Genomic DNA, 15073 nt, shown 5'->3' with positions numbered 1-15073 from the left:
AGCACTCAATATTACACAGATATCAATCAATCGTGGCCTGAGGGTTTTCAATAGCTGAATGGAATAAAATGAAAATTTTTGAATTTTGTGCTCCCCATCAAATTTATGAATTACTCGACTGAGGCCGCATAATTTAGGCCTAACACACAAACTACTTACCGTACTAGGTATCAATCGAGATGCGGGTGTGGCATATTATGGGGCAAGACCATAGTGAAACGTGAAAATATACCGCACAATATCCGTGTCTGAAATCCCATGTGGTGTCTGATAAGGGCCATCCACGTTGATTCCTGAGCCCAGTTTTATAGATAAACTGTCTATTTAACTTAAACCCGTGGGCTAAAAAACTCAAATCATTTTCAAATGAGTTAGCCCACCGGTTTAAGTCATGATACCATTCTATAAAACCAGACCCATATGTGCAAATGAAGGCACCAGAGCGCCAGAACAAAAGGTCGAATTTCCCTTCAAAATTCCATTTTGGCGCGCCAAAACAAAGAATGGCCCACGCCCACGAAAAACATCGAATTTTCTTATAAAAAATCGGTTTAGCACACAAAAACAAAGAATTAGAAAAAAAATTATCTGTATACGGGATGGATAATATTCAAGGTAAAATAGACCTAATCTCAAAAGTCAGCGGACTCCCGAAAACAATGCTCAATGTTTGGTCGTTAATTCTGAAACCAATTAAACCAAGCATCGTAATTCAAAACGTTCGGTGGGAGATTCTGGGAGTCATAATGTTTATAGGCGTGTAACGCATAAGGTATTGCCTGAATGTGCAATATACCGAATTACCTTTTGCAACAATGTTTTCAAGGATGACGTTAAACTCCCCACTGAAGAAGTTGAATATTGGGGCCCGTAAACTTAATGATAACCCGTCCAGTCATAGAAAAATCCGGCTTCACGCTTTACGCGTAGGCATATACTGACTTCCCTAGCAATGCCACATTTGTCATACGGTAGTTTATTTCTAAACCTAATGATAGAAAACATTGTCCAAAAGCGGTCTGGAGAGGTAGAATGTGCCGTATCACCGTGTCGCACTCGACCAAAGCACCCCATGGAACTAACGGCAAGATTGCATCATTTGATGGAGTTACCGGTACACTTAATATACATTTAGATTTTGATGAAAAAAAATGAAAGAATAAGACAAGAGCTAAAGCATTTTTGGAACAAATGCTCAGTCTCTGGAAAAAAAGAAAAGAATTAGCAGAGCGTAGTTTCGATCTACGGACCTCTGGGTTATGGGCCCAGCACGCTTCCACTGCGCCACTCTGCTCGCTGATTCCATAATGATTGATTTTATATATGAAGCAAATTCTCGTGCGTATTGCATGAGCGTCCTGGCCGAAGTCCAATCTATTCGCATTCAATGCTGTAATTCCGAGGAAGATGGAAGGTGGATTGAATCGAGTCGGTGAAATAGTTGATTGTAAGTTTTGCGATTTACTTTTTTCAGGTCCAAAAATGTGAAACACTTCTTAAGCCTCATCACTTCCCGACAGAGAGAGATAGAGAGAGAAAGGCGATAGGTGGATATTTGTATTCGTAACATTTTTAGGGAATTTTTTTCATTTTCACAAATTTCAATCCAATTTGTTGGTTAGAATTTTCCTTCTAATTCTTAAGATTAAAAAGAGCGTCGATACCAATAATATATTGGATCATTATACCTTGATTATAAGCCGGGTTTGTTAATTGCTGAATGGCGGCAGGTTGAATCGGCATTGCTTTACTTTCACATCGCTCTATGTTCCTTCCTCTTCCACTCCGTCTACGTCCTTCAAACTTTATGTCACTGACTGATGTATTTTTGTATGATGAACCTAGTGGTGAAGTCGGTTTTTCAATATCTCCAACAGAAAATGTAATTCGGTTTTTTATAAAATTTTCCTCCTCTCGTTCTTACGTACGTGCTGGAAACGGTCGCCACCTTGGGAATCAGTAAAAGTCGGATTATAGCCTACGGTCTACCGGTACCGCCAAAGACAGTTTAAAAAAGACATTTTTGGAATAGAATAGAAAAAAATGATTATTTTTATTGGATTAAGAAAACGACAAACGGTGAATGCTGTCGAAGAAACACATGATACAGCAAGTAAAAATATAGGGCCTACAATATATGCGTGTATATACATCAAAATCAATCGACATTCAAATTATAATTATCAATATCCGACTCAGGAGATGAGTGTCTGAGTGAGTAGAATTTGCCATATCACCGTGTCGCACTCGACCAAAGCACCCTGTGGAACTAACGGCAAGATTGCATGATTTCATGGAGTTACCGGTACACTTAATATACATTTAGATTTTGATGAAAAAAAATGAAGGAATAAGACAAGAGCTAAAGCATTTTTGGAACAAATGCTCAGTCTCTGGAAAAAAAAGAAAAGCATTAGCAGAGCGTAGTTTCGATCTACGGACCTCTGGGTTATGGGCCCAGCATGCTTCCACTGCGCCAAAAGTTCTGCACGGGGGTTCAGGTCCGGTGCCACAATTTGCGACCACAATATGTACATCACAGGCCTCCATACTGAGAAGGAAATCACCGAAATCCCTTTGGGAAAACCCACCATAGAGGTTCGAATCCCATAAAACAATTACAAAAAATAATATACAATATCAATTTTTGTCTTTTTTCTACTACATGTACTCCTTCCTTAAGTTCTGTCCTCTCTAACTAAAATTCCTGTCCTTTTTGGAGACTCCTTTGTATTAGAAAATTAATTTTCACAAAACGTTAAGTTTTAATATCAAAATATACTCATTTAATGTTCCTTTTTCAAAAATTAACTCAAAACTTTTTACAAAAATAGGCCCTATACATATAAAAACTAATTCAACAAGTAGAACAATTTTGAAAATTCAAAAAAAAATATTTACAGATATGGTACATATAACAGGCAACATGAACAATATTTTTTAAAAGGTGAGTATTATAGTAGGCCTACTTTAAAAATTTTAACTTTGTTATATTGATACTTATTGCTGATTACTTAAACTTTACAATGATAATACTTGTTAATTATTTGTAACTTGACAATATTGATACTTGAATATGTTAATACTTGCAAAATTGATATACACAAAAATTTTAATTACACTTACCAAACAATTCTGAAAGGAGCTTTAAGAAAATAAACAGGTATATTCAATGTAACAGGCAGCCTAAAAATAATCTTAAATACCTGAGGTAATACTTGGTAACAATTCGGTCCTCGATTAGGATGAGACTTAAATAAAATCAATATCCATAAGAATGATCCAAATTATCCAAACAACTTAGCAATATTTAAAAATATAGCAGCTAGTTGTCGCACTTTTTCTTCGGTACCCCTTTCCTCCTAAGTTCATCTTTCCAATCGTCAAATGTCTTTTCATTTGTTTCCCCACAATACTGATAGCTGTGGAACTGCTGGTGTGAAGGGGGAATCCGATTTCTTTTACAATGAGGGCAGGTTGGTATGGCTTTCGTTCGCACATACTTCCTATGTTTTACACCGCCTTCCTCCTCTTTTTTTGCGCTTCGCTCTATTCCACTGTGTTTTGTACAGAACGCGTATTTGTTCTTGACCGACCGGTATCGACTGTGTTTTGTACGGAACGCGTATCTGTTCGCGTATCGACGGTACATACGAAGGTGGAAGAACGAAAGGTAAGATGGGCACAAAATTGCGTCGACTGTTTTCTCCTGTTTCATGCCTTATGAACGCTGAAGGCAGTGAATGGTCGTCGGCAGTGCCAGGCTTCACAGTAGCTGTTTGAGTTGACTGTAAGACACTAATATTTGACATAGTGTAACTACTATCGGACACCGCTGTAGAATCGATTCTCGTATTTGTCCTAGTTACAGCTAAATCGTGTTAAGTCACAGTTGCGGTAGCACAGCGACGACCCTTAAACTTTGATGTTCCAGCAGTATTTGGTGGAGAGGTGAATGCGTGACGTTCACCCCTTGCGGATACGGCAAACGATTCTGGTCTTTGTCGTGCAGAAATTTGCTCAGTTGTGCTTGCTAACAAGGGTTCAGGCAAACGTATTCCCTGAAGCAAGACTTTCCCTTCCTGTTTTTTGGAGTATTTTGTAAACCTGAAAAATTAGAAATCATCAATGGTCTAAGTTTTTTGTGCAATATGAGCGAAATATCATCACAGATAAAACAAAACATACCATTGAGAGATCGTAGTTTGGTTCAACGCAGGCAGTTGCCGTTTAGTGTTGGCCATCACCCTATCACAATTCAAAACGGTAGTCCGCATCGTTTGGTAAGATCTACCAATCCACGACCAGCGGTTCATCGACACGCCATGCTCATTTCTCCTCGATGAGCGATGAATCATAGCCAGTTTCTTTACAACTTCCACATATCTTTTACAATCAGGAAACTGAGCTGGCGCACCATTGGGTCCTAAAAATGCCGTACAAAATGAAATTCATACATAATTGTCATGCAAAATAAACTTGCCTGTAAATGAATTTTGCAGGCATTTTTATTAAGATTAGTGTAGCCAAATTTGTGTTGGTAACGGAGAAAGATCTTTACACGAAATATCAATTATTATGGTCACACATGGTTAAAATTGATCATTGCTACAAAAAAACTTACCGTTGGGAACTCTCAACACCAGGAGCAACATTTCTTTCCTTTTTCGCTTTAAATCTTCCTTTAATAAGCCTCTCCCGATGTCGCTTAGGGAAGACAATCGGTGTCTTGTCAAAATCGGGAAATTCATTCCATAGTCGGATGACATCGTCTGCACCTTGGTTGCATATTGCCTGACCATTATCAAACGAGCAACAACGTGACCAAAACTGGTTGTCCCATCTGGTCCAGCAGACTGCTATAAAATAACTTTAAACAAGAATTGTAATCACCAATATAGCTTTGCTAACTATTACACTATTATGGGTCATTTTATCAATTAAAATCAATTTGTTGGTGAGAACTTACCTGTTCATCCAAGCAACTTGTTAACGGAGGTAACACTCAAGATTTATCGGTTACTGTAGGGTTGGGCACATAAGTATCCCCGAGTTCATCTGTAATTACAGGATGGATATTCATAGTGCTGATATCAGTAACTTCCATCGTTGAAGGGCGAGTATCGGCATCGTTGGACGATTTTGATGAACTGAGTGAAACTGTAAATAAGTAAAATTTCTACATCACCAAAAATACCATGAATGACAGGCTCATGCATAGCTATAAGCATAACTGATAATAGATATATCAAGCCAGATCTTCAGAAGAAACAAATTAGTTAGTATTATGATCAAATTACTACTTTGTATTGGTAACTTACATAATAAATCATCTTCTATATCTCCATCCCCTGGTAAAGTAATAGTTTCATCGAAGGTTTGCTCCAAAACAATGCCTTTGTCAACTGTATCAGTGCTAGCTTCCTCAGGGGTGTCGTCCAGATCCTCAGCAGCCTCCTCATTAAGCAGTGATCTATAGTCACTGGGGACCTTTCTAGTCAGATTATACAGATACTCAATCCCGATCAGTTCTCCAGTGTACTTGAGGGGTGCTTGGTATGATGGGGAACTTTTGAGCTTAGCTCATTGATGTGTTGACGGAGATAGCCACTGTACGAATACACCTCACGATTTCTGGAAACGGCATCGACAGCCCGGTCCTCGTTCCAGCGTGACAATCCATCAACCGGGTAAGCCTGGTAGCTTGCATCGTTAGCTACAGTTCCTGAAAATATATCAAGCAAAAACCCATATTTACAAATTTGACCTAGCTAAATTTCATCACCTAACAAAAATTATCTTTCTTAGTACAGACTGATTATCAAACTATTTACCTGGGATAAATCGATTTAGGTGGATATGAAACGACTCAAGTGAAGTAGTACCTCGGGCACATCGATACGTAGGTAACAGACTATTCCCTTTTTTGGATGTGCCAGTCTGCGTGTAGAGTTCAACACCAGGTGGGTCTTGAATGCACGCAATGTGCCGTCTTTGTTTATCCCAGATCTCTGCCATCTTTTCACGATTAAACAGCGGAACACCGAGAGTATCTTTTCCAGCATCTCCGGACATCGACGCGATTAATTGACGAAGGAGCTTCTTCAGTACCGCTGGTAGTATGTTTACAGTGAAGAGCTAACTCCTGTTTGGAAATACTCTGCATCAGCGGTTTTTCACTAAGCCCAGAAACTCCCTGGCTAGCGAGCATTTCGGACTTAGCTTTTTTCAAATTTTGAAGGTCCACGGGGTCCCACTTGAAAATACATCGACTTACATTTCTTAAAAAGGTACTGTACAGCCGATGTGCATCAGTCGTGCAAACCGCTGGCGAATCTTCGCATAAAATGCCAAATATCGAGTCTGACATTCAATTGAGTCCATGGCTCTACAGCTTTCACCATGACGTTGTCGCTACAACAATCACATTTCCAAAGAAAAGCATGCCAATCCATTCTTCTAAAAATCACCGAGATTTAATAGCCTGTTATTGTTTTCGGATTGAAAGGTATGAAAGAGTAATTCCAGTTACGCCCCTGTTTTGCTATGACATGCAGTTCACAAAGCACAGGGCCAAACATTCAGATACATTGGACTGAACTTCCGGAATTCACCATTCACACATGGCATGCACTATGTTTCCCTTTCCAGAGTAGGTACCCAGTACTCACCCAAACAAACCAAAAACATAGTTTACAGTGAAATATTGTAATACTTTTTCTCTTCTTTGATATTTGTTTCTAATGCCAGACTTATAGTGTAGATTTCATATCGATAAATAAATATATATGATATTAAATTACATATTATTATATATTATATTATTTTTATCTGCACCTTAGTGATTCATTATAATTTTGCGCTGTGGTGAGCTCGAATACATACACTATTAGATTCCAGGCAGAGAGAGGAGGTCACCGGCGTCTCTGTAGTCAAAAGCCAAGCAACAGCTGATGCTCACCGCATCGCAGTAATCTCCACTACAAGTATTAGATCCCCAGAATTGAGGGCACTCGCGTCTCTGTAGGCAGAGAGATGAATTGAGGTCACCCGCGTCTCTGTAGTCAAGCACACTATACAAAAACCGACGCTCAAATGTTTGTTTTGATCAGCGCGCGCAGTGACGTCATGCGGAGCGTCCAAACTTAAATGGTCCAAAAGTTTACCTAAACTTTATCGTATTGGCACGAAATCGATTCTAAAACACAGATCAGACCACCCTCTTTCAATCCATACCACTCAACGCGTAATCGAAGCCACACGAACGGAGATTACGCGTTACAAAGTTAAGACGCCTAGCCGCTTATAGTATAGATATGTATTAGATAGTTTTCCTAAAAAGATTTTATCATACGACCTGCTTGTTGGTTGTCCGTTTACACCAATCATCGATAACTATTGTCCAATTAAGGTTAATTTAACACAGTTTCTTTCAAGCCACTTCATCCAAATTCGATAATGTCAGTCAGTTTGTTTTTTCACTTAACACAATAAATTCACTTTCCAATTTTCCATATGCATCACGATTACAAAGTTACCAAATCATTCTCTACAGCCAATACACAAGAAATAAACCAAACGAAACCACATCGCTCACCAATCCACATACATCGCCAAAATAAAAGTAGCTTAAATCCAATTCCGGAATGGCACCATGATTTCTGGTAAATCAATACGTTTAAATACTTTCAATTCTCAAATGTGAACAATTTGAAATCAATGCGCCATTCGATACAAATTTTATATTCTCGCAGAGAAAAAATTAATACTAAGTTCAGCAAGCTGCAGTACTCTGTTTTATTTGTAGTTTACAAATAGTTAAAATTCTGTTCCTGGTCGAACGAATAGCACTTCGATATTCCACAAAAGTTCAATCAGCAGTAACTCCTTAATTACTCATAAATCAGCAATGAGCAATTGCTAATTATTTCCGATCCAATGCGAGATCTAAAGCTTTCATAAATTAAAAACCTAGTTGGTTTTTAATAAAGAACTAACTTATAAAAGAGAGGACAATTAGTTACTGCCCTCTCTCGATCATGAGATACCTTCCTCTTCTCCCTGACTAAATTTCAACAACAGGAAATTCCAATCTAAGTAGAGAGAATCCCACAATTATAACGAAAAAGTCCGAAAATGAAACTTCAAGATAGTAGTTTATTTCAACGTTTCGGCTATATCCTAATAGTCATCTTCAGAAATAATGAGAAAATACAAAAATTATGAGATATATATACAATCCAGAGACTAATTCAAGTAATCAGAGATGATACAAACTAAAGGAAAATTAACGTAGAAACAGTTACACGCTAAAATAGATTAAACGGAAGCAAACTAAGGGGTAATTATAAACAACAATAGTGAGTATAAATATAAATTAGAACTTGAAATCAGTAGTAAAAAGAAAAACTAGGGGGCACTTAAATTAAAACAATGGTGAATACAAGCTCGTACTACGCATTTTAGAAATAACAACCTTAGAACCTTGGCTACCGATAAACAGCCTATCATTGTACCGTATGTACCTTTCCTCGAGAATTCTAAAGTTTCTCTTCTGTCACTAAATAAACAACTTATCTTTAAATACAATAATAAACTTAGTAACATATTGATTAATAACATACCGAAAACTGAATCCCTAAACTGTGGAATTTATAAAATACCTTGTAAAGTTTGCGACAAAGTATATATAGGAGAAACAGGGCGGAACCTTAATCAGCTTATCTTTGTCTATCAGGTGTATCAGCTTGATCCAGTCTCCCAGCACTACTTACATACCCAAATCGGTAAATGTATAAGCCCAACTGTCGAACAATAGTCGGACATCTCATCGTTGTTTTAGTCATGATGCTCGTATGTATGCAAAGATCTCAGAATAATATGTTTCCTGGGTCAAACCATGGACGTATAAACTAGAAGGACAGCCCACCAGCCTAGTTCAAAGGAATCCACTGTATTTCCGACACTTGTTATCAGCGCTGAGTTAACACTTCACACATCTTGCCTATTGCGTAATTCCATCTGGGGAACAATGATATGACAGCTTTGGCTGTGATTCGGGTATATTCGGCTAGTTCCGACAGAAGTTAGTTTTTTTAACAAGCTAAGAAACCACAATTTAATCAATCTATAAAATCAAATATTATATGATTTAAAAGATATTTTGTGTTAAATTCTAAATTTCATTGTCTCCAATTTTAAGCTTTACTTAGACCGCAAAAATATCCACACTCAAGAAAGGTATCTGAACGAACAAATATTCTTTTTTTATTTCATCGTTTATTAATTATACAATATGAAAATAAGAAATACAATCAGTAATGTGAATATAATGACTATGAATTTGTTATTTGTAAATTTGTTATAACATGTGATACTACTTGATAAATTTTAAGAATGACACTCCGTCAACAACAATTGTTTGAAATTTCAGGAAGCTCATCTGAAAATATAAAATGATTAAACAAAACCATGATTTATGATTTTAAAGTTTGTTCATAAAATAGTCTTTTAGCTTGGTATACATATTATACGTATGTGCAGATTATTCTTATGACTGAAAACTTCAGAACGTTACTCCTTGAAAATCCGTTCAAATGGAAGGCATAATTATTAAAACACTTCGATTTTCTAGTCAGAATTTCGACAATTTGGCATCATTTGGCGTTCAAACCATGTGGACTAGCTTAAAGATGAGCTCTTTCTTCATTTAAATACATAATTCAAAAATGGAGGAAAAGAGTGTGACTATGAGAAATTTGGCTTTATATTCACCTTAACTTTGAAAAATGTTATGATGTGCATCCGTCACTTGATGTGCCGTAGATTCGCTAAAAATTGACGTATTTTCGAGAAATTTTCACTAAAATGCCAAGCACATGGCCATCTTTATTATTGCAATGACTGCGCATGTCTATTACGCATATAAATAGCATCTATTACGCTTGCACATTCCCGTAACTCTGTTCCTGGAAACGAGACGCTAGCCAGTTGCCCGTAAGAACGGGCACCTGTTCAGCTCGCACTTGCAAATACAGTGCGAACGGCTGTTATCAGCGGGGCCTTTGATCTTATAGCCGGTGTGCCGTCCTTCTAGTTTATACGTCCATGATCAAACGTATCCATAACCTCTCGGCTTCGCCGCTGAGATTGCATGGCTTCGGCCTACTGTGAAGGCACATTTCACTCGAGCTGTAACTCGAAGTAGTTTATCATAATCATTGAAACTTTTCAAGTCAATGACATTGTCTATGCCTTGATGGCAATCAGGAAATGCAGGTTGAAATACATTTTCAAATTCAACGCTGGCTGCCAACAGTGTGGCAGTATCCGATTCTTCAACATGAGGGGTGCTGCCCTTTGGGAGTCCGTGAGCCACAGCGGGCCGGAATTCCAGATCGATTTTGCTAATTCGTTGAACGTTGCCCCTCTGGACAATATGTCTGATGGATTCTCATTGGACACGACATGTGACCACTGATTGGTTGTAGACAACGATCTAATCGTCGTCACTCTATGCCTGACAAATTGTTTAAGGTCTTTTTGCACTTGGGTATTTGGCCGCTATGACCATTGCTTCTAACTCAAGTTTTGGTACCGTCCATCCCGACTTGGTGTGGCAAAACGACTTTGTTTCTAAATCCTATCAGTTGAACTGAGTCAGATTGTTTCATATATGCTACGCACCCTAGTGCCGCTTTGGGTGTTGCGTCGAAGAACACAATCAGTTCTATGGGTTGACTAGTATCAAATCCCAGCCATCTGGGGAATTGAAGTCGTTGAATAGTAGAATAACTTAGTATTTCCTTATCATATTGGTACCTAGGCATATTTTGTTACCATGATCAATTACAAAGTTATAGTTCGTGACATGTTCTATGATTGTGGTGAGTTTCAAGGTCATTGGGTTTTGAATATGGTCTACAGGGGGCGTTGAATAGTAGAATAACAGTATTTCCATATTAAAGTGGTAACGAGGCATATTTTGTTATCACAATCAATTACAAAATCGTAGCTGCTGACATGTTCTATGATTGTGGTGAGTTTCAAGGTCATTGGCTTCTGTATATGGTCACCAGGGGGCGTTGAATATTGAAATTGTTAGATTGTTGAGCATTTGGAACCACTCTCCAAGTGGGCATGGTGTCCCTGGACCCCTAGTTTCCATGTGGGTAGGTAGGTTATGGCTTTTGTTCGCACATACTTTCTGCGTTTAACACCAACTTCCTCTTCTTTTTACGTTTAGCTCTATTCCACTGAGTTTTATATGGGACATGTATCTGTGCTAGAGCAACAACTGGTATAGACTGTGCATAGGAAGGTGAAACAATGAAAGATAAGATAAGGCAAAAAATTGGTTGCTATCACAGGAGCATTCTGCTGAATGATTTCTCCTGATATAGCTCGGTGATGGTCCTCGTCAGTGTTAGGCTTCACTCCAGCCACCCGAGTTGCTTGTTAAATCCTAAAGAGTTTGTAATATCCGATGGTTGGTTAGATCCGTTTGACTTCATTTATACTGTGCATATAAAGGAAACCCCCTTGTGTGATGAAACCCAAACGGAGTGGTTTCATTCGAGCAGGCCTACTATATTTATATATACACTGTCAGCTTATGAATCACTAATTGATAAATTATGAAATAGAATATATATAAATGCAAACCCTGTAAAATAAAGATATTGTCGCTAGTAACTCTTGAGCGGAAAATACTTGGGTTGGACAGATGTGCAATGTATAAGGCACGTGTATGTATGGATAAATCGCAGTAGCCCTGCCATTTGTTTTGAAATTCTTAGACCATGATGTCGACATTACTCTCGACCGGACGTACTTGGGAAGGCGTAGTGGTATGAATAGTACCCCGAGCTTCTGTGGTGAATACGCCGATACCTTGCCTCCGTCTCCGTCTCTCCTTTCCTTCTCCCGCCTCGCTTATTGCACTAATGCCTCTCTCCTCTTCTTCCAGCTTTCTCCTCCTCTCTTGCTGCTTACCCCTCTCCTCTACTACTTTCCTCCGGTGCTCCACGTATTCTGCGTTATGCCATTCACGACTGGCCGCCGCGATCCATGCAGCCTGCTGGCCCCACGTTTCTTTTTCTCTCTTCCTCGTCTCAGCTTCCGCCGTTTTCTTCTCGACTACCGTCCGCACATCCACCACCTCCTCGTTCACTATCACCATCTCCGCCATGATCTTCCCCGCTTCACTCACACCGCCCTCCACACAGACACACTCTCCTAAAGCTTACTACGCTATCACAATCTGTATACAAAAATGATCTGTATAGCCACAACACCACCATTTTTGTATTGCTGAACCATTCCTTTCTACAATGCGATCCAGGCATAATTTTCACTCATTGTCAGAACGGTTATACATTGCCAACATATGTGGCTCACAAAGCAGTGCCACCAGTCTCACCGCCTACTTTCTTCGCAACCTTCCTTGTCGAATCGATTTTCCGGATCCAACCGAACTGAGATGTGGTCATTGCCTTCACTTCATCTGGTCTTTATGAACATCCCTGACATAGATATACATAAGCCAGCTGAATGATGGTAGGGTCATTTTTTGAGGTCGTTCTGCAAATGAAAGGGGTCTCAAAAGACCAGATTTTGTGGCTATTTAAAAGCTCTCACACTCAGTTAGCTCCTGGGTGACCTGATGCTTCTGAAACTTCAGCGCCCTGTTGTTCCTGCAGCTTCTTATGGAGTTGAGATAAACTAGTGCCTAAACCTCTCTGACGCAGTAGTCTTACAACTTCCAGGTCACAAGCTTCCCTTCCAGTTAAAATTCACAGAAATGCCATCTGGTGTCCTGGATTGAGCTGTGAATATCGCTCCGACTTATGTGCCAGACATTGCAAAGGAAATAAAAGGAATTGCTACACCCAGCGACCTCCGTATTAACGTGATCGTAATAAGCAACACTTCTACAGAAAATTACTACCAGAAAGATAACCCGAATCTCTTAACCCATCGTATTACTGAGGCTTCCGTTGAAAGCCGGATTGCACTAACGAGGCTCGACTACATAGCTGCTCTTAAACTTTAGATGATCGGATTCACTCGTCTAGTCCCTCTATCTTGCAGGCGTTGCAATAGAATTGTGTCTCGTCGAATCTGAATAACACTAAATCGCCGTGCAGCAACGGGTGCGCGTGAATCTCGCCGAAGTTAGTTCTTTACGTTCTCGTAGGGGGGATCCACTCTATACCGGCCACTCGAGCCATCTTCCCGCAAAAGGGACGACGCAAGGGGTGCCGTGCGTTCCCCGGAAAGTGGCAGGCCGCCCATAACATGTTGGATGACTATGTAGCAACGTTTTCGCCCGTGGCGCTGAGGCCACTCCGCTGGGCGCCAATTCTTCAGTCGCGTTGTTCACACTCTCGACCGGACATACTTGGGAAGGCTTAGTTGTATGAATAGTAGTTGGTACATACGTGGGTGTAGTGTTTCCCCACCATTGTTGGAAATACTCCCCGAGCTTCTGTGGTGAATACGCCGATACCTCGCCTTCGTCTCTCCTTCTCCCGCCTCGCTGATTGCACTAACGCCTCTCTCCTCTTCTTCCAGCTTTCCCCTTTGCTCCTGCAGCTTACCCCTCTCCTCTACTACTTTCCTCCGGTGGTCCACGTATTCTGCGTTATGCCATTCACGACTGGCTGCCGCGATCCATGCAGCCCGCTGGCCCCACGTTTCTTTTTCTCTCTTCCTCGTCTCCGCTTCTGCCGTTTTCTTCTCGACTACCCTCCGCACATCCACCACTTCCTCGTTCACTATCGCCATCTCTTCCATGATCTTCCATGCTTCACTCACACCGCCCTCCACTTCGACACACTCCTGGACCTGCTCCTTCCCCGCTCTCACCAGTCTTCACTTCCTCTTTCTCTGTATCTTCGCTATTGGTTACTTCCTCCTCTGTTCTCTCTTCCAACAGCTCCATTTCTACGCTCTCCAGCTCTTCAACTATTTTCTCTCCTTTCTCCTCACACTTCTCCTGACTCTCCTTGCTCTTCACGCTCACTTTCTCTCTACTCTCTTCTCGCTTTCCCTCTTTCTCTCACTCTCATCTCCGCTCTTCCGCTTCTTCGTCGACGGCTCCCCGGTACTCTGACGTCTATCGGGCGTTCGGTTGCAAATTGGGACCTCGACGACCTTCACCGTGGTGTGGCGCCGTCTAGTATTATGATCTCGATGAGCGTGGCGCCGAATTGAATCTGCCCGTGGGCCGGTATGCCCACAGGTCGTACACTTGTACGACACCCCCTCCAGGGGAATGTAGACACATTTTTCCTGATGCGACGATAAATCTGCAAAATAATCATGGCAACCGTGGCACTTCTGTCTTGTCCTGTAAGAAAAGCAAATGGGGTTTGGTTGGTTTGGTTATATAACAGGTTCCCGTTCCAGCCTACGGATACAAAAATGAACACGTGAACTCCTCCTCCGAGTAGTAGGGGCGTCTGCTACAATAAGCTCGGTCGTGTCAGGAGTCAGACCATGGTATGGAGTTCCCACGTATAGTTTGAGTCGATCGTAATCTGGATTTTTTCCATATCGACATCCGTCATCAATCCATCCATCATCCACCGGCACGGCATATCATAACAGGCCTACATATTATTGTCCTTGGGCCTATATTGAATAGTTATCCTTACATTTTCCCTCCGGAATGTTTCTATAACTTCATCAAGTTTCAACTCGGAAAGAATTGCATCCATGATTTGTATACCAGTATACATGATAAGATTAGTAGGAAAGCGCGAATATTTTGGATTGTGTTGTACTTTGTTGCGTCGAGCAATATGATTCAATTAAATTCTACATATTTCAATTCCAAGGTCCTTCTCAGACCCTACCTGTGATATGGGAAGGTTTCCAGATTTAGTAGCTAAGTAGTACTGTTGTTTAATGTTTTTACTGCTGTAGGTTTTACACTTAAGAGTTGTTGAAAGACATTAACCAAGTCTCGGACCACTAGTTGTTTTGTTAATGTCGTCTTGTAAAATGTCATAATCGTAATGGATCTTCATTCCCCTGTACAATCTTTTGTCATTGGCAAATAATAACG

At 40.2% G+C, this 15073-nt stretch overlaps 1 protein-coding gene and 1 non-coding gene across 3 annotated transcripts in view; one reads left to right on the top strand and one right to left on the bottom strand.

Moving 5' to 3' along the window:
• Positions 1-1222: 1222 nt before the first annotated feature.
• Positions 1223-1294, bottom strand: Trnam-cau (transfer RNA methionine (anticodon CAU)). Its single transcript has one exon. It is a non-coding gene; the product is annotated as a tRNA-Met (tRNA).
• A 101-nt stretch (positions 1295-1395) lies between these two features.
• The window catches only part of LOC141908180 (uncharacterized), a 39046-nt gene continuing 25368 nt past the window's right edge, over positions 1396-15073 (top strand). The window contains exons 1-2 of one of the 2 annotated variants that reach the window (XM_074798076.1): positions 1403-1447; positions 11246-11320. The gene's annotated coding sequence lies outside the window, so the exon portion shown is untranslated. Of the gene's footprint in view, positions 1448-11245; positions 11321-15073 lie in introns of both variants that reach the window. The other variant, XM_074798074.1, reaches the window with a different exon arrangement.

This window comes from Tubulanus polymorphus, chromosome 7, assembly GCF_964204645.1.
Source record: "Tubulanus polymorphus chromosome 7, tnTubPoly1.2, whole genome shotgun sequence".
NCBI classification, from domain to species: Eukaryota; Metazoa; Nemertea; class Palaeonemertea; order Tubulaniformes; family Tubulanidae; genus Tubulanus; species Tubulanus polymorphus.
This window is presented reverse-complemented; position numbering and strand designations above follow the sequence as displayed.